The sequence below is a fragment of the Leptodactylus fuscus genome, unplaced genomic scaffold, assembly GCF_031893055.1.
Source record: "Leptodactylus fuscus isolate aLepFus1 unplaced genomic scaffold, aLepFus1.hap2 HAP2_SCAFFOLD_117, whole genome shotgun sequence".
Lineage (NCBI taxonomy): Eukaryota > Metazoa > Chordata > Amphibia > Anura > Leptodactylidae > Leptodactylus > Leptodactylus fuscus.
Genome location: NW_027440000.1, coordinates 197,718 through 225,389, shown reverse-complemented (window position 1 = coordinate 225,389; position 27,672 = coordinate 197,718).

The following is a 27,672-nucleotide window of genomic DNA, read 5'->3' as shown; positions in this document are numbered from 1 at the left end:
GAGTTGTAGTATAGTAAATTGTGTATGCAGGCACTACAGGATTAAGTAAAGTTTTTGTATAGTAACTTGTGTATGCAGACACAACAGGATTAAGTAGAGTTGTAGTGCAGTAAATTGTGTATGCGGAAACAACAGGATTAAGTAGAGTTTTGTATAGTAAATTGTGTATACAGACACAACAGGATTATGTAGAGTTGTTGTATAGTAAATTGTGTATGCAGACACAACAGGATTAGGTAGGGTTGTAGTATAGTAAATTGTGTATGCAGACACAACAGGATTAGGTAGAGTTGTCGTATAGTAAATTGTGTATGCAGACACAACAGCATTAAGTAGAGTTTTTGTATAGTAAATTGTGTATGCAGACACAACAGGATTATGTAGAGTTGTAGTATAGTGAATTTTGTATGCAGACACAACAGGATTTAGTAGCGTTTTTGTATAGTAAATTGTGTATGCAGATACAACAGGATTAAGTAGAGTTTTTGTATAGTAAATTGTGTATGCAGACACAACAGGATTAAGTAGAGTTTTTATATAGTAAATTGTATATGCAGACACAACAGGATTAGGTAGAGTTTTTGTATAGTAAATTGTGTATGCACACAAAACAAGATTAGATAGAGTTGTAGTATAGTAAATTGTGTATGCAGACACAACAGGATTAAGTAGAGTTTTTGTATAGTAAATTGTGTATGCACACACAACAAGATTAGATAGAGTTGTAGTATAGTAAATTGTGTATGCAGACACTACAGGATTAAGTAGAGTTTTTGTATAGTAACTTGTGTATGCAGACACAACAGGATTAAGTAGAGTTGTAGTGTAGTAAATTGTGTATGCGGAAACAACAGGATTAAGTAGAGTTTTGTGTAGTAAATTGTGTATACAGACACAACAGGATTATGTAGAGTTGTAGTATAGTAAATTGTGTATGCAGACACAACAGGATTAGGTAGAGTTGTAGTATAGTAAATTGTGTATGCAGACACAACAGGATTAAGTAGAGTTTTTGTATATTAAATTGTGTATGCAGACAACAGGATTAAGTAGAGTTTTTGTATAGTAAATTGTATATGCAGACACAACAGGATTAAGTACAGTTTTTGTATGGTAAATTGTGTATGCAGACACAACAGGATTATGTAGAGTTTTTGTATAGTAAATTGTATATGCAGACACAACAGGATTAGGTAGAGTTGTAGTATAGTAAATTGTGTATGCAGACACAACAGGATTAAGTAGAGTTTTTGTATAGTAACTTGTGTATGCAGACACAACAGGATTAAGTAGAGTTGTAGTGTATTAAATTGTGTATGCGGAAACAACAGGATTAAGTAGAGTTTTGTATAGTAAATTGTGTATACAGACACAACAGGATTATGTAGAGTTGTAATATAGTAAATTGTGTATGCAGACACAACAGGATTAGGTAGCGTTGTAGTATAGTAAATTGTGTATGCAGACACAACAGGATTAGGTAGCGTTGTAGTATAGTAAATTGTGTATGCAGACACAACAGGATTAGGTAGGGTTGTAGTATAGTAAATTGTGTATGCAGACACAACAGGATTAGGTAGGGTTGTAGTATATTAAATTGTGTATGCAGACACAACAGGATTAGGTAGAGTTGTCGTATAGTAAATTGTGTATGCAGACACAACAGGATTAAGTAGAGTTTTTGTATGGTAAAATATGTATGCAGACACAACAGGATTAAGGAGAGTTTTTGTATAGTAAATTGTATATGCAGACACAACAGGATTAGGTACGGTTGTGGTATAGTAAATTGTGTATGCAGACACAACAGGATTAAGTAGAGTTTTTGTATAGTAAATTGTGTATGCAGACACTACAGGATTAAGTAGAGTTTTGTATAGTAAATTGTGTATACAGACACAACAGGATTATGAAGAGTTGTAGTATAGTAAATTGTGTATGCAGACACAACAGGATTAAGTAGAGTTTTTGTATATTAAATTGTGTATGCAGACAACAGGATTAAGGAGAGTTTTTGTATAGTAAATTGTGTATGCAGACAAAACAGGATTAGGTAGAGTTGTAGTATAGTAAATTGTGTATGCAGACACAACAGGATTAAGTAGAGTTTTTGTATAGTAAATTGTATATGCAGACAAAACAGGATTAAGTACAGTTTTTGTATAGTAAATTGTGTATGCAGACACAACAGGATTATGTAGAGTTTTTGTATAGTAAATTGTATATGCAGACACAACAGGATTAGGTAGGGTTGTGGTATAGTAAATTGTGTATGCAGACACAACAGGATTAAGTAGAGTTTTTGTATAGTAAATTGTGTATGCACACACAACAAGATTAGATAGAGTTGTAGTATAGTAAATTGTGTATGCAGGCACTACAGGATTAAGTAAAGTTTTTGTATAGTAACTTGTGTATGCAGACACAACAGGATTAAGTAGAGTTGTAGTGCAGTAAATTGTGTATGCGGAAACAACAGGATTAAGTAGAGTTTTGTATAGTAAATTGTGTATACAGACACAACAGGATTATGTAGAGTTGTTGTATAGTAAATTGTGTATGCAGACACAACAGGATTAGGTAGGGTTGTAGTATAGTAAATTGTGTATGCAGACACAACAGGATTAGGTAGAGTTGTCGTATAGTAAATTGTGTATGCAGACACAACAGCATTAAGTAGAGTTTTTGTATAGTAAATTGTGTATGCAGACACAACAGGATTATGTAGAGTTGTAGTATAGTGAATTTTGTATGCAGACACAACAGGATTTAGTAGCGTTTTTGTATAGTAAATTGTGTATGCAGATACAACAGGATTAAGTAGAGTTTTTGTATAGTAAATTGTATATGCAGACACAACAGGATTAGGTAGAGTTGTAGTGTATTAAATTGCATATGCAGACACAATAGGATTATGTAGAGTTGTAGTAAAGTAAATTGTGTAAACAGACACAACAGGATTAGGTAGGGTTGTAGTATAGTAAATTGTGTATGCAGACACAAGAGGATTATGTAGAGTTGTAGTATAGTAAATTGTGTATGCAGACACAACAGGATTAAGTAGCGTTTTTGTATAGTAAATTGTGTATGCAGACACAACAAGATTAGGTAGAGTTGTAGTGTATTAAATTGCATATGCAGACACAACAGGATTATGTAGAGTTGTAGTAAAGTAAATTGTGTATACAGACACAACAGGATTAAGTATAGTTTTTGTATAGTAAATTGTGTATGCAGACACAACAGGATTAAATAGAGTTGTAGTATAGTAAATTGTGTATGCAGACACATGAGGATTAAGTAGAGTTTTTGTATAGTAAATTGTGTATGCAGACACAAAAGGATTAGCTAGGGTTGTAGTATAGTAAATTGTGTATGCAGACACAACAGGATTAGGTAGATTTTTAGTATAGTAAATTGTGTATGCAGACACAACAGGATTAGGTAGATTTTTAGTATAGTAAATTGTGTATGCAGACACATCAGGATTAGGTATAGTTGTAGTATAGTAAATTGTGTATGCAGACACAACAGGATTAAGTAGAGTTTTTGTTTAGTAAATTGTGTATGCAGACACAACAGGATTAGGTAGAGTTGTAGTATAGTAAATTGTGTATGCAGACTCAACAGGATTAAGTAGAGTTTTTGTATAGTAAATTGTGTATGCAGACACAACAGGATTAAGTAGAGTTGTAGTTTATTAAATTGTGTATGCAGAAAACAGGATTAAGTAGAGTTTTTGTATAGTAAATTGTGTATGCAGACACAACAGGATTAAGGAGAGTTGTAGTATAGTAAATTTTGTATGCAGACACAACAGGATTAAGTAGAGTTGTACTGTAGTAAATTGTGTATGCAGACACAACAGGATTAGGTAGTGTTCTTGTATAGTAAATTGTGTATTCAGACACAACAGGGTTAGGATGAGTTGTAGTATAGTAAATTGTATATACAGAGTCCAGGATTAGGTAGAGTTGTAGTATAGTATATTGTGTATGCAGACACAACAGGATTATGTAGAGTTGTAGTATTGTAAATTGTATATTCAGACACAACAGGATTAATTATAGTTTTTCTATAGTAAATTATGCATGCAGACACAACAGGATTAGGTAGAGTTGTAGTATAGTAAATTGTGTATGCAGACAGAACAGGATTCCGTAGCGTTTTTGAATAGTAAATTGTGTATGCAGACACAACAGGATTAAGTAGAGTTTTTGTATGGTAAATTATGTATGCAGACACAACAGGATTAAGTAGAGTTTTTGTATAGTAAATTGTGTATGCAGACACAACAGGATTATGTAGAGTTGTAGTATAGTAAATTGTGTATGCAGACACAAGAGGATTAAGTAGCGTTTTTGTATAGTAAATTGTGTATGCAGACACAACATGAGTATGTAGAGTTGTAGTATAGTAAATTGTGTATGCAGATACAACAGGATTATGTAGAGTTTTTGTATAGTAAATTGTGTATGTAGACAACAGGATTAAGGAGAGTTTTTGTAACGTAATTTGTGTATGCAGAAACATTAGGATTAAGTAGAGTTGTAGTATAGTAAATTGTGTATGCAGACACAACAGGATTAAGTAGAGTTTTTGTATATTAAATTGTGTATGCAGACAACAGGATTAAGGAGAGTTTTTGTATAGTAAATTGTGTATGCAGTCAAAACAGGATTAGGTAGAGTTGTAGTATAGTAAATTGTGTATGCAGACACAACCGGATTAAGTAGAGTTTTTGTATAGTAAATTGTATATGCAGACACAACAGGATTAGGTAGGGTTGTGGTATATTAAATTGTGTATGCAGACACAACAGGATTAAGTAGAGTTTTTGTATAGTAAATTGTGTATGCAGACACTACAGGATTAAGTAGAGTTTTTTTATAGTAACTTGTGTATGCAGACACAACAGGATTAGGTAGAGTTGTAGTGTAGTAAATTGTGTATGCGGAAACAACAGGATTAAGTAGAGTTTTGTATAGTAAATTGTGTATACAGACACAACAGGATTATGTAGAGTTGTAGTATAGTAAATTGTGTATGCAGACACAACAGGATTAAGGAGAGTTTTTGTATAGTAAATTGTGTATGCAGACAAAACAGGATTAGGTAGAGTTGTAGTATAGTAAATTGTGTATGCAGACACAACAGGATTAAGTAGAGTTTTTGTATAGTAAATTATATATGCAGACACAACAGGATTAAGTACAGTTTTTGTATAGTAAATTGTGTATGCAGACACAACAGGATTATGTAGAGTTTTTGTATAGTAAATTGTATATGCAGACACAACAGAATTAAGTAGAGTTTTTGTATAGTAAATTGTGTATGCACACACAACAAGATTAGATAGAGTTGTAGTATAGTAAATTGTGTATGCAGACACAAAAGGATTAAGTAGAGTTGTAGTATAGTAAATTGTGTATGCAGACACAACAGGATTAGGTAGCGTTGTAGTATAGTAAATTGTGTATGCAGACACAACAGGATTAGGTAGGGTTGTAGTATAGTAAATTGTGTATGCAGACACAACAGGATTAGGTAGAGTTGTCGTATAGTAAATTGTGTATGCAGACACAACAAGATTAAGTAGAGTTTTTGTATAGTAAATTGTGTATGCAGACACAACAGGATTATGTAGAGTTGTAGTATAGTAAATTGTGTATGCAGACACATTAGGATTAAGTAGAGTTTTTGTATGGTAAATTGTGTATGCAACCAAAACAGGATTAGGTAGAGTTGTAGTATAGTAAATTGTGTATGCAGACACAACAGGATTAGGTAGAGTTGTATTGTAGTCGTTTGTGTATGCAGACACAACAGGATTAGGTATAGTTGTAGTATAGTAAATTGTGTATGCACACACAACAGGATTAGATAGAGTTGTAGTATAGTAAATTGTGTATGCAGACACAACAGGATTAAGTAGCGTTGTAGTATAGTAAATTGTGTATGCAGACACAACAGGATTAGGTAGAGTTGTAGTATAGTAAATTGTGTATGCAGACACAACAGGATTAAGTAGAGTTTTTGTATATTAAATTGTGTATGCAGACAACAGGATTAAGTAGAGTTTTTGTATAGTAAATTGTATATGCAGACACAACAGGATTAAGTACAGTTTTTGTATGGTAAATTGTGTATGCAGACACAACAGGATTATGTAGAGTTTTTGTATAGTAAATTGTATATGCAGACACAACAGGATTAGGTAGAGTTGTAGTATAGTAAATTGTGTATGCAGACACAACAGGATTAAGTAGAGTTTTTGTATAGTAACTTGTGTATGCAGACACAACAGGATTAAGTAGAGTTGTAGTGTATTAAATTGTGTATGCGGAAACAACAGGATTAAGTAGAGTTTTGTATAGTAAATTGTGTATACAGACACAACAGGATTATGTAGAGTTGTAATATAGTAAATTGTGTATGCAGACACAACAGGATTAGGTAGCGTTGTAGTATAGTAAATTGTGTATGCAGACACAACAGGATTAGGTAGCGTTGTAGTATAGTAAATTGTGTATGCAGACACAACAGGATTAGGTAGGGTTGTAGTATAGTAAATTGTGTATGCAGACACAACAGGATTAGGTAGGGTTGTAGTATATTAAATTGTGTATGCAGACACAACAGGATTAGGTAGAGTTGTCGTATAGTAAATTGTGTATGCAGACACAACAGGATTAAGTAGAGTTTTTGTATGGTAAAATATGTATGCAGACACAACAGGATTAAGGAGAGTTTTTGTATAGTAAATTGTATATGCAGACACAACAGGATTAGGTACGGTTGTGGTATAGTAAATTGTGTATGCAGACACAACAGGATTAAGTAGAGTTTTTGTATAGTAAATTGTGTATGCAGACACTACAGGATTAAGTAGAGTTTTGTATAGTAAATTGTGTATACAGACACAACAGGATTATGAAGAGTTGTAGTATAGTAAATTGTGTATGCAGACACAACAGGATTAAGTAGAGTTTTTGTATATTAAATTGTGTATGCAGACAACAGGATTAAGGAGAGTTTTTGTATAGTAAATTGTGTATGCAGACAAAACAGGATTAGGTAGAGTTGTAGTATAGTAAATTGTGTATGCAGACACAACAGGATTAAGTAGAGTTTTTGTATAGTAAATTGTATATGCAGACACAACAGGATTAAGTACAGTTTTTGTATAGTAAATTGTGTATGCAGACACAACAGGATTATGTAGAGTTTTTGTATAGTAAATTGTATATGCAGACACAACAGGATTAGGTAGGGTTGTGGTATAGTAAATTGTGTATGCAGACACAACAGGATTAAGTAGAGTTTTTGTATAGTAAATTGTGTATGCACACACAACAAGATTAGATAGAGTTGTAGTATAGTAAATTGTGTATGCAGGCACTACAGGATTAAGTAAAGTTTTTGTATAGTAACTTGTGTATGCAGACACAACAGGATTAAGTAGAGTTGTAGTGCAGTAAATTGTGTATGCGGAAACAACAGGATTAAGTAGAGTTTTGTATAGTAAATTGTGTATACAGACACAACAGGATTATGTAGAGTTGTTGTATAGTAAATTGTGTATGCAGACACAACAGGATTAGGTAGGGTTGTAGTATAGTAAATTGTGTATGCAGACACAACAGGATTAGGTAGAGTTGTCGTATAGTAAATTGTGTATGCAGACACAACAGCATTAAGTAGAGTTTTTGTATAGTAAATTGTGTATGCAGACACAACAGGATTATGTAGAGTTGTAGTATAGTGAATTTTGTATGCAGACACAACAGGATTTAGTAGCGTTTTTGTATAGTAAATTGTGTATGCAGATACAACAGGATTAAGTAGAGTTTTTGTATAGTAAATTGTGTATGCAGACACAACAGGATTAAGTAGAGTTTTTATATAGTAAATTGTATATGCAGACACAACAGGATTAGGTAGAGTTTTTGTATAGTAAATTGTGTATGCACACAAAACAAGATTAGATAGAGTTGTAGTATAGTAAATTGTGTATGCAGACACAACAGGATTAAGTAGAGTTTTTGTATAGTAAATTGTGTATGCACACACAACAAGATTAGATAGAGTTGTAGTATAGTAAATTGTGTATGCAGACACTACAGGATTAAGTAGAGTTTTTGTATAGTAACTTGTGTATGCAGACACAACAGGATTAAGTAGAGTTGTAGTGTAGTAAATTGTGTATGCGGAAACAACAGGATTAAGTAGAGTTTTGTGTAGTAAATTGTGTATACAGACACAACAGGATTATGTAGAGTTGTAGTATAGTAAATTGTGTATGCAGACACAACAGGATTAGGTAGAGTTGTAGTATAGTAAATTGTGTATGCAGACACAACAGGATTAAGTAGAGTTTTTGTATATTAAATTGTGTATGCAGACAACAGGATTAAGTAGAGTTTTTGTATAGTAAATTGTATATGCAGACACAACAGGATTAAGTACAGTTTTTGTATGGTAAATTGTGTATGCAGACACAACAGGATTATGTAGAGTTTTTGTATAGTAAATTGTATATGCAGACACAACAGGATTAGGTAGAGTTGTAGTATAGTAAATTGTGTATGCAGACACAACAGGATTAAGTAGAGTTTTTGTATAGTAACTTGTGTATGCAGACACAACAGGATTAAGTAGAGTTGTAGTGTATTAAATTGTGTATGCGGAAACAACAGGATTAAGTAGAGTTTTGTATAGTAAATTGTGTATACAGACACAACAGGATTATGTAGAGTTGTAATATAGTAAATTGTGTATGCAGACACAACAGGATTAGGTAGCGTTGTAGTATAGTAAATTGTGTATGCAGACACAACAGGATTAGGTAGCGTTGTAGTATAGTAAATTGTGTATGCAGACACAACAGGATTAGGTAGGGTTGTAGTATAGTAAATTGTGTATGCAGACACAACAGGATTAGGTAGGGTTGTAGTATATTAAATTGTGTATGCAGACACAACAGGATTAGGTAGAGTTGTCGTATAGTAAATTGTGTATGCAGACACAACAGGATTAAGTAGAGTTTTTGTATGGTAAAATATGTATGCAGACACAACAGGATTAAGGAGAGTTTTTGTATAGTAAATTGTATATGCAGACACAACAGGATTAGGTACGGTTGTGGTATAGTAAATTGTGTATGCAGACACAACAGGATTAAGTAGAGTTTTTGTATAGTAAATTGTGTATGCAGACACTACAGGATTAAGTAGAGTTTTGTATAGTAAATTGTGTATACAGACACAACAGGATTATGAAGAGTTGTAGTATAGTAAATTGTGTATGCAGACACAACAGGATTAAGTAGAGTTTTTGTATATTAAATTGTGTATGCAGACAACAGGATTAAGGAGAGTTTTTGTATAGTAAATTGTGTATGCAGACAAAACAGGATTAGGTAGAGTTGTAGTATAGTAAATTGTGTATGCAGACACAACAGGATTAAGTAGAGTTTTTGTATAGTAAATTGTATATGCAGACACAACAGGATTAAGTACAGTTTTTGTATAGTAAATTGTGTATGCAGACACAACAGGATTATGTAGAGTTTTTGTATAGTAAATTGTATATGCAGACACAACAGGATTAGGTAGGGTTGTGGTATAGTAAATTGTGTATGCAGACACAACAGGATTAAGTAGAGTTTTTGTATAGTAAATTGTGTATGCACACACAACAAGATTAGATAGAGTTGTAGTATAGTAAATTGTGTATGCAGGCACTACAGGATTAAGTAAAGTTTTTGTATAGTAACTTGTGTATGCAGACACAACAGGATTAAGTAGAGTTGTAGTGCAGTAAATTGTGTATGCGGAAACAACAGGATTAAGTAGAGTTTTGTATAGTAAATTGTGTATACAGACACAACAGGATTATGTAGAGTTGTTGTATAGTAAATTGTGTATGCAGACACAACAGGATTAGGTAGGGTTGTAGTATAGTAAATTGTGTATGCAGACACAACAGGATTAGGTAGAGTTGTCGTATAGTAAATTGTGTATGCAGACACAACAGCATTAAGTAGAGTTTTTGTATAGTAAATTGTGTATGCAGACACAACAGGATTATGTAGAGTTGTAGTATAGTGAATTTTGTATGCAGACACAACAGGATTTAGTAGCGTTTTTGTATAGTAAATTGTGTATGCAGATACAACAGGATTAAGTAGAGTTTTTGTATAGTAAATTGTATATGCAGACACAACAGGATTAGGTAGAGTTGTAGTGTATTAAATTGCATATGCAGACACAATAGGATTATGTAGAGTTGTAGTAAAGTAAATTGTGTAAACAGACACAACAGGATTAGGTAGGGTTGTAGTATAGTAAATTGTGTATGCAGACACAAGAGGATTATGTAGAGTTGTAGTATAGTAAATTGTGTATGCAGACACAACAGGATTAAGTAGCGTTTTTGTATAGTAAATTGTGTATGCAGACACAACAAGATTAGGTAGAGTTGTAGTGTATTAAATTGCATATGCAGACACAACAGGATTATGTAGAGTTGTAGTAAAGTAAATTGTGTATACAGACACAACAGGATTAAGTATAGTTTTTGTATAGTAAATTGTGTATGCAGACACAACAGGATTAAATAGAGTTGTAGTATAGTAAATTGTGTATGCAGACACATGAGGATTAAGTAGAGTTTTTGTATAGTAAATTGTGTATGCAGACACAAAAGGATTAGCTAGGGTTGTAGTATAGTAAATTGTGTATGCAGACACAACAGGATTAGGTAGATTTTTAGTATAGTAAATTGTGTATGCAGACACAACAGGATTAGGTAGATTTTTAGTATAGTAAATTGTGTATGCAGACACATCAGGATTAGGTATAGTTGTAGTATAGTAAATTGTGTATGCAGACACAACAGGATTAAGTAGAGTTTTTGTTTAGTAAATTGTGTATGCAGACACAACAGGATTAGGTAGAGTTGTAGTATAGTAAATTGTGTATGCAGACTCAACAGGATTAAGTAGAGTTTTTGTATAGTAAATTGTGTATGCAGACACAACAGGATTAAGTAGAGTTGTAGTTTATTAAATTGTGTATGCAGAAAACAGGATTAAGTAGAGTTTTTGTATAGTAAATTGTGTATGCAGACACAACAGGATTAAGGAGAGTTGTAGTATAGTAAATTTTGTATGCAGACACAACAGGATTAAGTAGAGTTGTACTGTAGTAAATTGTGTATGCAGACACAACAGGATTAGGTAGTGTTCTTGTATAGTAAATTGTGTATTCAGACACAACAGGGTTAGGATGAGTTGTAGTATAGTAAATTGTATATACAGAGTCCAGGATTAGGTAGAGTTGTAGTATAGTATATTGTGTATGCAGACACAACAGGATTATGTAGAGTTGTAGTATTGTAAATTGTATATTCAGACACAACAGGATTAATTATAGTTTTTCTATAGTAAATTATGCATGCAGACACAACAGGATTAGGTAGAGTTGTAGTATAGTAAATTGTGTATGCAGACAGAACAGGATTCCGTAGCGTTTTTGAATAGTAAATTGTGTATGCAGACACAACAGGATTAAGTAGAGTTTTTGTATGGTAAATTATGTATGCAGACACAACAGGATTAAGTAGAGTTTTTGTATGGTAAATTATGTATGCAGACACAACAGGATTAAGTAGAGTTTTTGTATAGTAAATTGTGTATGCAGACACAACAGGATTATGTAGAGTTGTAGTATAGTAAATTGTGTATGCAGACACAAGAGGATTAAGTAGCGTTTTTGTATAGTAAATTGTGTATGCAGACACAACATGAGTATGTAGAGTTGTAGTATAGTAAATTGTGTATGCAGATACAACAGGATTATGTAGAGTTTTTGTATAGTAAATTGTGTATGTAGACAACAGGATTAAGGAGAGTTTTTGTAACGTAATTTGTGTATGCAGAAACATTAGGATTAAGTAGAGTTGTAGTATAGTAAATTGTGTATGCAGACACAACAGGATTAAGTAGAGTTTTTGTATATTAAATTGTGTATGCAGACAACAGGATTAAGGAGAGTTTTTGTATAGTAAATTGTGTATGCAGTCAAAACAGGATTAGGTAGAGTTGTAGTATAGTAAATTGTGTATGCAGACACAACCGGATTAAGTAGAGTTTTTGTATAGTAAATTGTATATGCAGACACAACAGGATTAGGTAGGGTTGTGGTATATTAAATTGTGTATGCAGACACAACAGGATTAAGTAGAGTTTTTGTATAGTAAATTGTGTATGCAGACACTACAGGATTAAGTAGAGTTTTTTTATAGTAACTTGTGTATGCAGACACAACAGGATTAGGTAGAGTTGTAGTGTAGTAAATTGTGTATGCGGAAACAACAGGATTAAGTAGAGTTTTGTATAGTAAATTGTGTATACAGACACAACAGGATTATGTAGAGTTGTAGTATAGTAAATTGTGTATGCAGACACAACAGGATTAAGGAGAGTTTTTGTATAGTAAATTGTGTATGCAGACAAAACAGGATTAGGTAGAGTTGTAGTATAGTAAATTGTGTATGCAGACACAACAGGATTAAGTAGAGTTTTTGTATAGTAAATTATATATGCAGACACAACAGGATTAAGTACAGTTTTTGTATAGTAAATTGTGTATGCAGACACAACAGGATTATGTAGAGTTTTTGTATAGTAAATTGTATATGCAGACACAACAGAATTAAGTAGAGTTTTTGTATAGTAAATTGTGTATGCACACACAACAAGATTAGATAGAGTTGTAGTATAGTAAATTGTGTATGCAGACACAAAAGGATTAAGTAGAGTTGTAGTATAGTAAATTGTGTATGCAGACACAACAGGATTAGGTAGCGTTGTAGTATAGTAAATTGTGTATGCAGACACAACAGGATTAGGTAGCGTTGTAGTATAGTAAATTGTGTATGCAGACACAACAGGATTAGGTAGGGTTGTAGTATAGTAAATTGTGTATGCAGACACAACAGGATTAGGTAGAGTTGTCGTATAGTAAATTGTGTATGCAGACACAACAAGATTAAGTAGAGTTTTTGTATAGTAAATTGTGTATGCAGACACAACAGGATTATGTAGAGTTGTAGTATAGTAAATTGTGTATGCAGACACAAGAGGATTAGGTAGGGTTGTAGAATAGTAAATTGTGTATGCAGACACAACAGGATTAGGTAGAGTTGTAGTATAGTAAATTTTGTATGCAGACACATTAGGATTAAGTAGAGTTTTTGTATGGTAAATTGTGTATGCAACCAAAACAGGATTAGGTAGAGTTGTAGTATAGTAAATTGTGTATGCAGACACAACAGGATTAGGTAGAGTTGTATTGTAGTCGTTTGTGTATGCAGACACAACAGGATTAGGTATAGTTGTAGTATAGTAAATTGTGTATGCACACACAACAGGATTAGATAGAGTTGTAGTATAGTAAATTGTGTATGCAGACACAACAGGATTAAGTAGCGTTGTAGTATAGTAAATTGTGTATGCAGACACAACAGGATTAGGTAGAGTTGTATTGTAGTCGTTTGTGTATGCAGACACAACAGGATTAGGTATAGTTGTAGTATAGTAAATTGTGTATGCAGACACAACAGGATTAAGTAGAGTTTTTGTATAGTAAATTGTGTATGCAGACACAACAGGATTAGGTAGAGTTGTAGTATAGTAAATTGTGTATGCAGACACAACAGGATTAGGTAGGGTTGTAGTATAGTAAATTGTGTATGCAGACACAACAGGATTAGGTAGGGTTGTGGTATAGTAAATTGTGTATGCAGACACAACAGGATTAAGTAGAGTTTTTGTATAGTAAATTGTGTATGCACACACAAGATTAGATAGAGTTGTAGTATAGTAAATTGTGTATGCAGACACTACAGGATTAAGTAGAGTTTTTGTATAGTAACTTGTGTATGCAGACACAACAGGATTAAGTAGAGTTGTAGTGTTGTAAATTGTGTATGCAGACACAACAGGATTAAGTAGAGTTTTGTATAGTAAATTGTGTATGCAGACACGACAGGATTAAGTAGATTTTTTTTATAGTGAATTGTGTATACAGACACAACAGGATTATGTAGAGTTGTAGTATAGTAAATTGCGTATGCAGACACAACAGGATTAGGTAACGTTGTAGTATAGAAAATTGTGTATGCAGACACAACAGGATTATGTACGGTTGTAGTATAGTAAATTGTGTATGCAGACACAACAGGATTAGGTAGGGTTGTAGTATAGTAAATTGTGTATGCAGACACAACAGGATTAGGTAGGGTTGTAGTATAGTAAATTGTGTATGCAGACACAACAGGATTAGGTAGAGTTGTCGTATAGTAAATTGTGTATGCAGACACAACAGGATTATGTAGTGTTGTAGTATAGTAAATTGTGTATGCAGACACAACAGGATTAGGAAGGGTTGTAGTATAGTAAATTGTGTATGCAGACACAACAGGATTAGGTAGAGTTGTAGTATAGTAAATTGTGTATGCAGACACAACAGGATTAGGTAGCATTGTAGCATAGTAAATTGTGTATGCAGACACAACAGGATTAGGTAGGGTTGTAGTATAGTAAATTGTGTATGCAGACACAACAGGATTAGGTAGGGTTGTAGTATAGTAAATTGTGTCTGCAGACACAACAGGATTAGGTAGAGTTGTAGTAAAGTAAATTGTGTATGCAGACACAACAGGATTAGGTAGCGTTGTAGCATAGTAAATTGTGTATGCAGACACAACAGGATTAGGTAGAGTTGTAGTATAGTAAATTGTATATACAGAAACAACAGGATTATGTAGAGTTGTTGTATAGTAAATTGTGTATGCAGACACAGCAGGATTAGGTAGAGTTGTAGAATAGTAAGTGCTGTATACAGACACAACAGGATTAGGTAGGGTTGTAGTATAGTAAATTGTGTATACAGACACAACAGGATTATGTAGTGTTGTAGAATAGTAAATTGTGTATGCAGACACAACAGGATTAAGGAGAGTTTTTGTATAGTAAATTGTGTATGCAGACAAAACAGGATTAGGTAGAGTTGTAGTATAGTAAATTGTGTATGCAGACACAACAGGATTAGGTATAGTTGTAGCATAGTAAATTGTGTATGCAGACACAACAGGATTAAGTAGAGTTTTTGTATAGTAAATTGTGTATGCAGACACAACAGGATTAGGTAGACTTGTAGTATAGTAAATTGTGTATGCAGACACAAGAGGATTAGGTAGGGTTGTAGTATAGTAAATTGTGTATGCAGACACAACAGGATTAAGTAGAGTTTTTGTATAGTAAATTGTGTAAGCACACACAACAAGATTAGATAGAGTTGTAGTATAGTAAATTGTGTATGCAGACACAACAGGATTATGTAGAGTTGTAGTATAGTAAATTGTGTATGCAGACACTACAGGATTAAGTAGAGTTTTTGCATAGTAACTTGTGTATGCAGACACAACAGGATTAAGTAGAGTTGTAGTGTTGTAAATTGTGTATGCAGACACAACAGGATTAAGTAGAGTTTTGTATAGTAAATTGTGTATGCAGACACGACACGATTAAGTAGAGTTTTTGTATAGTAAATTGTGTATGCAGACACAACAGGATTAAGTAGATTTTTTGTATAGTTAATTGTGTATACAGACACAACAGGATTATGTAGAGTTGTAGTATAGTAAATTGTGTATGCAGACACAAAAGGATTAAGTAGAGTTGTAGTATAGTAAATTGTGTATGCAGACACAACAGGATTAGGTAGCGTTGTAGTATATTAAATTGTGTATGCAGACACAAAAGGAATAAGTAGGGTTGTAGTATAGTAAATTGTGTTTGCAGACACAACAGGATTAGGTAGAGTTGTCGTATAGTAAATTGTGTATGCAGACACAACAGGATTATGTAGTGTTGTAGTATAGTAAATTGTGTATGCAGACACAACAGGATTAGGAAGGGTTGTAGTATAGTAAATTGTGTATGCAGACACAACAGGATTAGGTAGGGTTGTAGTATAGTAAATTGTGTATGCAGACACAACAGGATTAGGTAGAGTTGTCGTATAGTAAATTGTGTATGCAGACACAACAGGATTAAGTAGCGTTGTAGTATAGTAAATTGTGTATGCAGACACAGCAGGATTAGGTAGAGTTGTAGTATATTAAATTGTGTATGCAGACACAACAGGATTAGGTAGGGTTGTAGTATAGTAAATTGTGTATGCAGACACAACAGGATTAGGTAGAGTTGTAGTATAGTAAATTGTGTATGCAGACAAAACAGGATTAAGTAGAGTTTTTGTATGGTAAATTATGTATGCCGGCACAACAGGATTAGGTAGAGTTGTAGTATAGTAAATTGTGTATGCAGACACAACAGGATTAAGTAGAGTTTTTGTATGGTAAATTATGTATGCCGGCACAACAGGATTAGGTAGAGTTGTAGTATAGTAAATTGTGTATGCAGACACAACAGGATTAAGTAGAGTTTTTGTATATTAAATTGTGTATGCAGACAACAGGATTAAGGAGAGTTTTTGTATAGTAAATTGTGTACGCAGACAAAACAGGATTAGGTAGAGTTGTAGTATAGTAAATTGTATATGCAGACACAACAGGATTAAGTAGAGTTTTTGTATATTAAATTGTGAATGCAGACAACAGGATTAAGGAGAGTTTTTGTATAGTAAATTGTGTATGCAGACAAAACAGGATTAGGTAGAGTTGTATTGTAGTCGTTTGTGTATGCAGACACAACAGGATTAGGTATAGTTGTAGTATAGTAAATTGTGTATGCAGACACAACAGGATTAAGTAGAGTTTTTGTATAGTAAATTGTATATGCAGACACAACAGGATTAAGTACAGTTTTTGTATAGTAAATTGTGTATGCAGACACAACAGGATTAGGTAGAGTTGTATTGTAGTCGTTTGTGTATGCAGACACAACAGGATTAGGTATAGTTGTAGTATAGTAAATTGTGTATGCAGACACAACAGGATTAAGTAGAGTTTTTGTATAGTAAATTGTATATGCAGACACAACAGGATTAAGTACAGTTTTTGAATAGTAAATTGTGTATGCAGACACAACAGGATTATGTAGAGTTTTTGTATAGTAAATTGTATATGCAGACACAACAGGATTAAGTAGAGTTTTTGTATAGTAAATTGTGTATGCACACACAAGATTAGATAGAGTTGTAGTATAGTAAATTGTGTATGCAGACACAAAAGGATTAAGTAGAGTTGTAGTATAGTAAATTGTGTATGCAGACACAACAGGATTAGGTAGCGTTGTAGTATAGTAAATTGTGTATGCAGACACAACAGGATTAGGTAGGGTTGTAGTATAGTAAATTGTGTATGCAGACACAACAGGATTAGGTAGGGTTGTAGTATAGTAAATTGTGTATGCAGACACAACAGGATTAGGTAGAGTTGTCGTATAGTAAATTGTGTATGCAGACACAACAAGATTAAGTAGAGTTTTTGTATAGTAAATTGTGTATGCAGACACAACAGGATTATGTAGAGTTGTAGTATAGTAAATTGTGTATGCAGACACAACAGGATTAGGTGGAGTTGTAGTATAGTAAATTGTGTATGCAGACACAACAGGATTAGGTAGGGTTGTAGTATAGTAAATTGTGTATGCAGACACAACAGGATTAGGTAGAGTTGTCGTATAGTAAATTGTGTATGCAGACACAACAAGATTAAGTAGAGTTTTTGTATAGTAAATTGTGTATGCACACACAACAGGATTAGATAGAGTTGTAGTATAGTAAATTGTGTATGCAGACACAACAGGATTAGATAGAGTTGTAGTATAGTAAATTGTGTATGCACACACAACAGGATTAGATAGAGTTGTAGTATAGTAAATTGTGTATGCACACACAACAGGATTAGATAGAGTTGTAGTATAGTAAATTGTGTATGCACACACAACAGGATTAGATAGAGTTGTAGTATAGTAAATTGTGTATGCAGACACAACAGGATTAGTTAGAGTTGTAGTATAGTAAAATGTGTATGCAAACACAACAGGAATAGGTAGAGTTGTATTGTTGTCGTTTGTGTATGCAGACACAACAGGATTATGTAGAGTTGTAGTATAGTAAATTGTGTATGCAGACACAAGAGGATTAGGTAGGGTTGTAGAATAGTAAATTGTGTATGCAGACACAAGAGGATTAGGTAGGGTTGTACTATAGTAAATTGTGTATGCAGACACAACAGGATTAAGTAGAGTTTTTGTATATTAAATTGTGTATGCAACCAAAACAGGATTAGTTAGAGTTGTAGTATAGTAAAATGTGTATGCAAACACAACAGGAATAGGTAGAGTTGTATTGTTGTCGTTTGTGTATGCAGACACAACAGGATTAGGTAGAGTTGTAGTATAGTAAATTGTGTATGCAGACACAACAGGATTAGGTAGAGTTGTAGTATAGTAAATTGTGTATGCAGACACAACAGGATTAAGTAGAGTTTTTGTATAGTAAATTGTATATGCAGACACAACAGGATTAAGTAGAGTTTTTGTATAGTAAATTGTGTATGCACACACAACAGGATTAGATAGAGTTGTAGTATAGTAAATTGTGTATGCAGACACAACAGGATTAGGTAGAGTTGTAGTATAGCAAATTGTGTATGCAGACACAAAAGGATTAAGTAGAGTTGTAGTATAGTAAATTGTGTATGCAGACACAACAGGATTAAGTAGAGTTGTAGTGTAGTAAATTGTGTATGCAGACACAACAGGATTAGGTAGAGTTGTAGTATAGCAAATTGTGTATGCAGACACAAAAGGATTAAGTAGAGTTGTAGTATAGTAAATTGTGTATGCAGACACAACAGGATTAGGTAGGGTTGTAGTATAGTAAATTGTGTATGCAGACACAACAGGATAAAGTAGAGTTTTTGTATATTAAATTGTGTATGCAGACAACAGGATTAAGGAGAGTTTTTGTATAGTAAATTGTGTATGCAGACAAAACAGGATTAGGTAGAGTTGTAGTATAGTAAATTGTGTATGCAGACACAACAGGATTAGGTAGAGTTGTAGTATAGTAAATTGTGTATGCAGACACAACAGGATTATGTAGAGTTTTTGTATAGTAAATTGTATATGCAGACACAACAGGATTAAGTAGAGTTTTTGTATAGTAAATTGTGTATGCAGACACAACAGGATTATGTAGAGTTTTTGTATAGTAAATTGTATATGCAGACACAACAGGATTAGGTAGGGTTGTGGTATAGTAAATTGTGTATGCAGACACAACAGGATTAAGTAGAGTTTTTGTATAGTAAATTGTATATGCAGACACAACAAGATTAGATAGAGTTGTAGTAAAGTAAATTGTGTATGCAGACACAACAGGATTAAGTAGAGTTGTAGTGTAGTAAATTGTGTATGCGGAAACAACAGGATTAAGTAGAGTTTTGTATAGTAAATTGTGTATACAGACACAACAGGATTATGTAGAGTTGTAGTATAGTAAATTGTGTATGCAGACACAACAGGATTAGGTAGAGTTGTAGTATAGTAAATTGTGTATGCAGACACAACAGGATTAAGTAGAGTTTTTGTATATTAAATTGTGTATGCAGACAACAGGATTATGGAGAGTTTTTGTATAGTAAATTGTGAATTCAGACAAAACAGGATTAGGTAGAGTTGTAGTATAGTAAATTGTGTATGCAGACACAACAGGATTAAGTAGAGTTTTTGTATAGTAAATTGTATATGCAGACACAACAGGATTAAGTACAGTTTTTGTATAGTAAATTGTGTATGCAGACACAACAGGATTATAAAGAGTTTTTGTATAGTAAATTGTATATGCAGACACAACAGGATTAGGTAGGGTTGTGGTATAGTAAATTGTGTATGCAGACACAACAGGATTTAGTAGAGTTTTTGTATATTAAATTGTGTATGCACACACAACAAGATTAGATAGAGTTTTAGTATAGTAAATTGTGTATGCAGACACTACAGGATTAATTAGAGTTTTTGTATAGTAACTTGTGTATGCAGACACAACAGGATTAAGTAGAGTTGTAGTGTATTAAATTGTGTATGCGGAAACAACAGGATTAAGTAGAGTTTTGTATAGTAAATTGTGTATACAGACACAACAGGATTATGTAGAGTTGTAGTATAGTAAATTGTGTATGCAGACACAACAGGATTAGGTAGCGTTGTAGTATAGTAAATTGTGTATGCAGACACAACAGGATTAGGTAGGGTTGTAGTATAGTAAATTGTGTATGCAGACACAACAGGATTAGGTAGGGTTGTAGTATAGTAAATTGTGTATGCAGACACAACAGGATTAGGTAGAGTTTTTGTATAGTAAATTGTGTATGCAGACACAACAGGATTAAGTAGAGTTTTTGTATAGTAAATTGTGTATGCAGACACAACAGGATTATGTAGAGTTGTAGTATAGTAAATTGTGTATGCAGATACAACAGGATTAAGTGGAGTTTTTGTATAGTAAATTGTGTATGCAGACACAACAGGATTAAGTAGAGTTTTTATATAGTAAATTGTGTATGCAGACACAACAGGATTAGGTAGAGTTGTAGTAAAGTAAATTGTGTATACAGACACAACAGGATTAGGTAGGGTTGTAGTATAGTAAATTGTGTATGCAGACACAAGAGGATTATGTAGAGTTGTAGTATAGTAAATTGTGTATGCAGACACAACAGGATTAGGTAGGGTTGTAGTATAGTAAATTGTGTATGCAGATACAACAGGATTAGGTAGGGTTTTAGTATAGTAAATTGTGTATGCAGACACAACAGGATTAGGTAGAGTTGTAGTATAGTAAATTGTGTATGCAGACACAACAGGATTAGGTAGGGTTGTAGTATAGTAAATTGTGTATGCAGACACAACAGGATTAGGTAGGGTTGTAGTATAGTAAATTGTGTATGCAGACACAACAGGATTAAGTAGAGTTTTTGTATGGTAAATTGTGTATGCAGACACAACAGGATTAGGTAGAGTTGTAGTATAGTAAATTGTGTATGCAGACACAACAGGATTAGGTAGGGTTGTAGTATAGTAAATTGTGTATGCAGACACAACAGGATTAAGTAGAGTTTTTGTATATTAAATTGTGTATGCATACAACAGGATTAAGGAGAGTTTTTGTATAGTAAATTGTGTATGCAGACAAAACAGGATTAGGTAGAGTTGTAGTATAGTAAATTGTGTATGCAGACACAACAGGATTAAGTAGAGTTTTTGTATAGTAAATTGTATATGCAGACACAACAGGATTAAGTAGAGTTTTTGTATAGTAAATTGTGTATGCAGACACAACTGGATTATGTAGAGTTTTTGTATAGTAAATTGTATATGCAGACACAACAGGATTAGGTAGGGTTGTGGTATAGTAAATTGTGTATGCAGACACAACAGGATTAAGTAGAGTTTTTGTATAGTAAATTGTGTATGCACACACAACAAGATTAGATAGAGTTGTAGTAAAGTAAATTGTGTATGCAGACACAACAGGATTAAGTAGAGTTTTGTATAGTAAATTGTGTATACAGACACAACAGGATTATGTAGAGTTGTAGTATAGTAAATTGTGTATGCAGACACAACAGGATTAGGTAGAGTTGTAGTATAGTAAATTGTGTATGCAGACACAACAGGATTAAGTAGAGTTTTTGTATATTAAATTGTGTATGCAGACAACAGGATTATGGAGAGTTTTTGTATAGTAAATTGTGAATTCAGACAAAACAGGATTAGGTAGAGTTGTAGTATAGTAAATTGTGTATGCAGACACAACAGTATTAAGTAGAGTTTTTGTATAGTAAATTGTATATGCAGACACAACAGGATTAAGTACAGTTTTTGTATAGTAAATTGTGTATGCAGACACAACAGGATTAGGTAGGGTTGTGGTATAGTAAATTGTGTATGCAGACACAACAGGATTTAGTAGAGTTTTTGTATATTAAATTGTGTATGCACACACAACAAGATTAGATAGAGTTTTAGTATAGTAAATTGTGTATGCAGACACTACAGGATTAATTAGAGTTTTTGTATAGTAACTTGTGTATGCAGACACAACAGGATTAAGTAGAGTTGTAGTGTATTAAATGGTGTATGCGGAAACAACAGGATTAAGTAGAGTTTTGTATAGTAAATTGTGTATACAGACACAACAGGATTATGTAGAGTTGTAGTATAGTAAATTGTGTATGCAGACACAACAGGATTAGGTAGCGTTGTAGTATAGTAAATTGTGTATGCAGACACAACAGGATTAAGTAGAGTTTTTGTATGGTAAATTGTGTATGCAGACACAACAGGATTAGGTAGAGTTGTAGTATAGTAAATTGTGTATGCAGACACAACAGGATTAGGTAGGGTTGTAGTATAGTAAATTGTGTATGCAGACACAACAGGATTAAGTAGAGTTTTTGTATATTAAATTGTGTATGCATACAACAGGATTAAGGAGAGTTTTTGTATAGTAAATTGTGTATGCAGACAAAACAGGATTAGGTAGAGTTGTAGTATAGTAAATTGTGTATGCAGACACAACAGGATTAAGTAGAGTTTTTGTATAGTAAATTGTATATGCAGACACAACAGGATTAAGTAGAGTTTTTGTATAGTAAATTGTGTATGCAGACACAACTGGATTATGTAGAGTTTTTGTATAGTAAATTGTATATGCAGACACAACAGGATTAGGTAGGGTTGTGGTATAGTAAATTGTGTATGCAGACACAACAGGATTAAGTAGAGTTTTTGTATAGTAAATTGTGTATGCACACACAACAAGATTAGATAGAGTTGTAGTAAAGTAAATTGTGTATGCAGACACAACAGGATTAAGTAGAGTTTTGTATAGTAAATTGTGTATACAGACACAACAGGATTATGTAGAGTTGTAGTATAGTAAATTGTGTATGCAGACACAACAGGATTAGGTAGAGTTGTAGTATAGTAAATTGTGTATGCAGACACAACAGGATTAAGTAGAGTTTTTGTATATTAAATTGTGTATGCAGACAACAGGATTATGGAGAGTTTTTGTATAGTAAATTGTGAATTCAGACAAAACAGGATTAGGTAGAGTTGTAGTATAGTAAATTGTGTATGCAGACACAACAGTATTAAGTAGAGTTTTTGTATAGTAAATTGTATATGCAGACACAACAGGATTAAGTACAGTTTTTGTATAGTAAATTGTGTATGCAGACACAACAGGATTATGTAGAGTTTTTGTATAGTAAATTGTATATGCAGACACAACAGGATTAGGTAGGGTTGTGGTATAGTAAATTGTGTATGCAGACACAACAGGATTTAGTAGAGTTTTTGTATATTAAATTGTGTATGCACACACAACAAGATTAGATAGAGTTTTAGTATAGTAAATTGTGTATGCAGACACTACAGGATTAATTAGAGTTTTTGTATAGTAACTTGTGTATGCAGACACAACAGGATTAAGTAGAGTTGTAGTGTATTAAATGGTGTATGCGGAAACAACAGGATTAAGTAGAGTTTTGTATAGTAAATTGTGTATACAGACACAACAGGATTATGTAGAGTTGTAGTATAGTAAATTGTGTATGCAGACACAACAGGATTAGGTAGCGTTGTAGTATAGTAAATTGTGTATGCAGACACAACAGGATTACGTAGCGTTGTAGTATAGTAAATTGTGTATGCAGACACAACAGGATTATGTAGAGTTGTAGTATAGTAAATTGTGTATGCAGACACAACAGGATTAGGTAGAGTTGTAGTAAAGTAAATTGTGTATGCAGATACAACAGGATTAAGTGGAGTTTTTGTATAGTAAATTGTGTATGCAGACACAACAGGATTAAGTAGAGTTTTTATATAGTAAATTGTGTATGCAGACACAACAGGATTAGGTAGAGTTGTAGTAAAGTAAATTGTGTATACAGACACAACAGGATTAGGTAGGGTTGTAGTATAGTAAATTGTGTATGCAGACACAAGAGGATTATGTAGAGTTGTAGTATAGTAAATTGTGTATGCAGACACAACAGGATTAGGTAGGGTTGTAGTATAGTAAATTGTGTATGCAGACACAACAGGATTAGGTAGGATTTTAGTATAGTAAATTGTGTATGCAGACACAACAGGATTAGGTAGAGTTGTAGTATAGTAAATTGTGTATGCAGACACAACAGGATTAGGTAGGGTTGTAGTATAGTAAATTGTGTATGCAGACACAACAGGATTAAGGAGAGTTTTTGTATGGTAAATTATGTATGCAGACACAAAAGGATTAAGTAGAGTTTTTGTATATTAAATTGTGTATGCAGACAAAACAGGATTAGGTAGAGTTGTAGTATAGTAAATTGTGTATGCAGACACAACAGGATTAGGTAGAGTTGTAGTATAGTAAATTGTGTATGCAGACACAACAGGATTAAGTAGAGTTTTTGTATATTAAATTGTGTATGCAGACAACAGGATTAAGGAGAGTTTTTGTATAGTAAATTGTGTATGCAGACAAAACAGGAATAGGTAGAGTTGTAGTATAGTAAATTGTGTATGCAGACACAACAGTATTAAGTAGAGTTTTTGTATAGTAAATTGTATATGCAGACAAAACAAGATTAAGTACAGTTTTTGTATAGTAAATTGTGTATGCAGACACAACAGGATTATGTAGAGTTTTTGTATAGTAAATTGTATATGCAGACACAACAGGATTAGGTAGGGTTGTGGTATAGTAAATTGTGTATGCAGACACAACAGGATTAAGTAGAGTTTTTGTATAGTAAATTGTGTATGCAGACACTACAGGATTAAGTAGAGTTTTTGTATAGTAACTTGTGTATGCAGACACAACAGGATTAGGTAGAGTTGTAGTGTAGTAAATTGTGTATGCGGAAACAACAGGATTAAGTAGAGTTTTGTATAGTAAATTGTGTATACAGACACAACAGGATTATGTAGAGTTGTAGTATAGTAAATTGTGTATGCAGACACAACAGGATTAAGTAGAGTTTTTGTATATTAAATTGTGTATGCAGACAACAGGATTAAGGAGAGTTTTTGTATAGTAAATTGTGTATGCAGACAAAACAGGATTAGGTAGAGTTGTAGTATAGTAAATTGTGTATGCAGACACAACAGGATTAAGTAGAGTTTTTGTATAGTAAATTATATATGCAGACACAACAGGATTAAGTACAGTTTTTGTATAGTAAATTGTGTATGCAGACACAACAGGATTATGTAGAGTTTTTGTATAGTAAATTGTGTATGCAGACACAGCAGGATTAGGTAGAGTTGTAGAATAGTAAGTGCTGTATACAGACACAACAGGATTAGGTAGAGTTGTAGTATAGTAAATTGTGTATGCAGACACAACAGGATTAAGTAGAGTTTTTGTATATTAAATTGTGTATGCAGACAACAGGATTATGGAGAGTTTTTGTATAGTAAATTGTGAATTCAGACAAAACAGGATTAGGTAGAGTTGTAGTATAGTAAATTGTGTATGCAGACACAACAGGATTAAGTAGAGTTTTTGTATAGTAAATTGTATATGCAGACACAACAGGATTAAGTACAGTTTTTGTATAGTAAATTGTGTATGCAGACACAACAGGATTATAAAGAGTTTTTGTATAGTAAATTGTATATGCAGACACAACAGGATTAGGTAGGGTTGTGGTATAGTAAATTGTGTATGCAGACACAACAGGATTTAGTAGAGTTTTTGTATATTAAATTGTGTATGCACACACAACAAGATTAGATAGAGTTTTAGTATAGTAAATTGTGTATGCAGACACTACAGGATTAATTAGAGTTTTTGTATAGTAACTTGTGTATGCAGACACAACAGGATTAAGTAGAGTTGTAGTGTATTAAATTGTGTATGCGGAAACAACAGGATTAAGTAGAGTTTTGTATAGTAAATTGTGTATACAGACACAACAGGATTATGTAGAGTTGTAGTATAGTAAATTGTGTATGCAGACACAACAGGATTAGGTAGCGTTGTAGTATAGTAAATTGTGTATGCAGACACAACAGGATTAGGTAGGGTTGTAGTATAGTAAATTGTGTATGCAGACACAACAGGATTAGGTAGGGTTGTAGTATAGTAAATTGTGTATGCAGACACAACAGGATTAGGTAGAGTTTTTGTATAGTAAATTGTGTATGCAGACACAACAGGATTAAGTAGAGTTTTTGTATAGTAAATTGTGTATGCAGACACAACAGGATTATGTAGAGTTGTAGTATAGTAAATTGTGTATGCAGATACAACAGGATTAAGTGGAGTTTTTGTATAGTAAATTGTGTATGCAGACACAACAGGATTAAGTAGAGTTTTTATATAGTAAATTGTGTATGCAGACACAACAGGATTAGGTAGAGTTGTAGTAAAGTAAATTGTGTATACAGACACAACAGGATTAGGTAGGGTTGTAGTATAGTAAATTGTGTATGCAGACACAAGAGGATTATGTAGAGTTGTAGTATAGTAAATTGTGTATGCAGACACAACAGGATTAGGTAGGGTTGTAGTATAGTAAATTGTGTATGCAGATACAACAGGATTAGGTAGGGTTTTAGTATAGTAAATTGTGTATGCAGACACAACAGGATTAGGTAGAGTTGTAGTATAGTAAATTGTGTATGCAGACACAACAGGATTAGGTAGGGTTGTAGTATAGTAAATTGTGTATGCAGACACAACAGGATTAGGTAGGGTTGTAGTATAGTAAATTGTGTATGCAGACACAACAGGATTAAGTAGAGTTTTTGTATGGTAAATTGTGTATGCAGACACAACAGGATTAGGTAGAGTTGTAGTATAGTAAATTGTGTATGCAGACACAACAGGATTAGGTAGGGTTGTAGTATAGTAAATTGTGTATGCAGACACAACAGGATTAAGTAGAGTTTTTGTATATTAAATTGTGTATGCATACAACAGGATTAAGGAGAGTTTTTGTATAGTAAATTGTGTATGCAGACAAAACAGGATTAGGTAGAGTTGTAGTATAGTAAATTGTGTATGCAGACACAACAGGATTAAGTAGAGTTTTTGTATAGTAAATTGTATATGCAGACACAACAGGATTAAGTAGAGTTTTTGTATAGTAAATTGTGTATGCAGACACAACTGGATTATGTAGAGTTTTTGTATAGTAAATTGTATATGCAGACACAACAGGATTAGGTAGGGTTGTGGTATAGTAAATTGTGTATGCAGACACAACAGGATTAAGTAGAGTTTTTGTATAGTAAATTGTGTATGCACACACAACAAGATTAGATAGAGTTGTAGTAAAGTAAATTGTGTATGCAGACACAACAGGATTAAGTAGAGTTTTGTATAGTAAATTGTGTATACAGACACAACAGGATTATGTAGAGTTGTAGTATAGTAAATTGTGTATGCAGACACAACAGGATTAGGTAGAGTTGTAGTATAGTAAATTGTGTATGCAGACACAACAGGATTAAGTAGAGTTTTTGTATATTAAATTGTGTATGCAGACAACAGGATTATGGAGAGTTTTTGTATAGTAAATTGTGAATTCAGACAAAACAGGATTAGGTAGAGTTGTAGTATA